Source organism: Arachis stenosperma, chromosome 6 (assembly GCF_014773155.1).
Source record: "Arachis stenosperma cultivar V10309 chromosome 6, arast.V10309.gnm1.PFL2, whole genome shotgun sequence".
Classification (NCBI taxonomy): domain Eukaryota; kingdom Viridiplantae; phylum Streptophyta; class Magnoliopsida; order Fabales; family Fabaceae; genus Arachis; species Arachis stenosperma.
This window is the reverse complement of record NC_080382.1, coordinates 24197157-24200380: the sequence shown is the minus strand read 5'-3', so window position 1 is coordinate 24200380 and position 3224 is coordinate 24197157. Positions and strand designations below refer to the sequence as shown.

The following is a 3224-nucleotide window of genomic DNA, read 5'->3' as shown; positions in this document are numbered from 1 at the left end:
CCAACACCAAACTTAGAGTTTGACTGTGGGGGCTCTGTTTGTCTCTGATTTGAGAGAAGCTCTTCATTCTTCTTCTCCATGGTGACAGGGGGATATCCTTGAGCCTTAAACACATAGGATTCTTCATTCACTTGAATGATCAGTTCACCTCCATCAACATCAATCACAGCCTTTGTTGTGGCTAGGAAGGGTCTGCCAAGGATGATGGATTCATCCATGCACTTCCCAGTCTCTAGGACTATGAAATCAGTAGGGATGTAATGGTCTTCAACTTTCACCAAAACATTCTCTACAAGTACATGAGCTTGTTTTCTTGAGTTGTCTGCCATCTCTAATGAGATTCTTGCAGCTTGTACCTCAAAGATACCTAGCTTCTCTATTACAGAGAGAGGCATGAGGTTTACACTTGACCCTAAGTCACACAGAGCCTTCTTGAAGGTCATGGTGTCTATGGTACAAGGTATTGAAAACTTCCCAGGATCTTGTTTCTTTTGAGGTAATCTCTACCTAGACAAGTCATCCAGTTCTTTGGTGAGCAAAGGAGGTTCATTCTCCCAAGTCTCATTTCCAAATAACTTGTCATTTAGCTTCATGATTGCTCCAAGGTATTTAGCAACTTGCTCTTCAGTGACATACTCATCCTCTTCAGAGGAAGAATACTCATCAGAGCTCATGAAAGGCAGAAGTAAGTCCAATGGAATCTCTATGGTCTCATTTTGAGCCTCAGATTCCCATGGTTCCTCATTGGGGAACTCATTGGAGATTGGTGCACGCCCATTGAGGTCTTCCTCAGTGGCGTTCACTTCCTCCCCTTCCTCTCCAAATTCGGCCATATTGATGGCCTTGCACTCTCCTTTTGGATTTTCTTTTGTATTACTTGGGAGAGTACTAGGAGGGAGTTCAGTAACTTTCTTGCTCAGCTGTCCCACTTGTCCTTCCAAATTCCTAATGGAGGACCTTGTTTCAGTCATGAAACTTTGAGTGGTTTTGATTAGATCAGAGACCATGGTTGCTAAGTCAGAGGGGTTCTGCTTAGAATTCTCTGTCTGTTGCTGAGAAGAAGATGGAAAAGGCTTGCCATTGCTAAACCTGTTTCTTCCACCATTATTGTTGTTGAAACCTTGTTGAGGTCTCTCTTGATTCTTCCATGAGAAATTTGGGTGATTTCTCCATGAAGAATTATAGGTGTTTCCATAGGGTTCTCCTAGGTAGTTCACCTCTTCCATTGAAGGGTTCTCAGGATCATAGGCTTCTTCCTCAGATGAAGCATCCTTAGTACTGCTTGGTGCATTTTGCATTCCAGACAGACTTTGAGAAATCAAATTGACTTGTTGAGTCAATATTTTATTCTGAGCCAGTATGGCATTCAGAGTGTCAATCTCAAGAACTCCTTTCTTCTGACTAGTCCCATTGTTCACAGGATTCCTTTCAGAAGTGTACATGAATTGGTTATTTGCAACCATTTCAATGAGCTCTTGAGCCTCTGTAGGCGTCTTCTTCAGATGAAGAGATCCTCCAGCAGAGCTATCCAAAGACATCTTGGATAGTTCAGAGAGACCATCATAGAAAATACCTATGATGCTCCATTCAGAAAGCATGTCTGAGGGACACTTTCTGATTAATTGTTTGTATCTTTCCCAAGCTTCATAGAGGGATTCTCCATCCTTCTGTCTGAAGGTTTGGACTTCCACTCTAAGCTTACTCCATTTTTGAGGTGGAAAGAACTTTGCCAAGAAGGCATTGACTAGCTTTTCCCAAGAGTCCAGGCTGTCTTTAGGTTGTGAGTCCAACCATATTCTAGCTCTGTCTCTTACAGCAAAAGGGAATAGCATCAGTCTGTAGACCTCAGGGTCAACCCCATTAGTCTTGACTGTGTCACAGATTTGCAAGAATTCAGCTAAAAACTGATGAGGATCTTCCATTGGAAGTCCATGGAACTTGCAATTCTGTTGCAGTAGAGAAACCAACTGAGGCTTAAGCTCAAAGTTGTTTGCTCCAATGGCAGGGATAGAGATGCTTCTCCCATAGAAGTCGGGAGTAGGTGCAGTAAAGTCACCCAGCACCTTCCTTGCATTGTTGGCATTGTTGTTATTTTCGGCTGCCATGTCTTCTTCTTCTTTGAAGATTTCTGTTAGGTCCTCTACAGAGAGTTGTGCCTTAGCTTCTCTTAGCTTTCGCTTCAAGGTCCTTTCAGGTTCAGGGTCAGCTTCAACAAGAGTGCCTTTGTCTCTGCTCCTGCTCATATGAAAGAGAAGAAAACAAGAAAATATGGAATCCTCTATGTCACAGTATAGAGATTTCTTGAGGTGTCAGAGGAAAAGAAAAGTAGAAGACAGAAGTAGAAAATTCGAACTTATCAAAGAAGATGGAGTTCGAATTTTGCATTAAGGAATAGAGTTAGTTCATAAATAGAAGGATGTGAGAAGAAGGGAAGTAATTTTCGAAAATTGAGTGAAAGATTTTGAAAACATTTTGAAAAACACTAATTGATTTTCGAAAATAAGAGTAGAAAAGAAATCAAGTGATTTTTGAAAAAGATTTTGAAATTAGAAATAAAAAAAAATTTGATTGAAAACTATTTTGAAAAAGATGTGATTAAAAAGATTTGATTGAAAAGTTATGGTTTTAAAAAGATATGATTGAAAAGATATGATTTGAAAACAATTTTAAAAAAATTTGATTTTAAAAATTAATGGCTTGCCTAATAAGAAAAGATATGATTCAAACATTAAACCTTTCTCAACAGAAAAGGCAACATACTTAAAATGTTCAATCAAATCATTAATTGTTAGTAAGTATCTTTGAAAAAGGAAAGAAATTGATTTTGAAAACATTTGATTGAAAAGATATGATTTGAAAAAGATTTGATTTTGAAAAACTTTGAAAACTTGAAAAAAAAATTGATTTGAAAACAAAATCTTCCCTCTTGTGCCATCCTGGCGTTAAACGCCCAGAATGGTATCCATTCTGGCGTTTAACGCCCAAAATGCACCCTTTTTGGGCGTTAAACGCCCAACCAGGTACCCTGGCTGGCGTTTAAACGCCAGTCCATCCTTCTTCACTGGGCGTTTTGAACGCCCAGCTTTTTCTGTATAATTCCTCTGCAGTATGTTCTGAATCTTCAATTCTTTGTATTATTGACTTGAAAAGACACAAATTAAAAATATTTTTGGATTTTTAATAATCAAAATTCAACAAGAATCAGATAACAATGCATGCAAGAC

General features: G+C 38.8%; 1 non-coding gene across 1 annotated transcript; it reads left to right on the top strand.

Annotated features, from left to right (window-relative positions):
• Positions 1 to 1592: 1592 nt before the first annotated feature.
• On the top strand, positions 1593 to 1700 carry LOC130938577 (small nucleolar RNA R71). Its single transcript, XR_009069737.1, has one exon. It is a non-coding gene; the product is annotated as a small nucleolar RNA R71 (small nucleolar RNA).
• The last annotated feature ends 1524 nt before the right edge of the window (positions 1701 to 3224 follow it).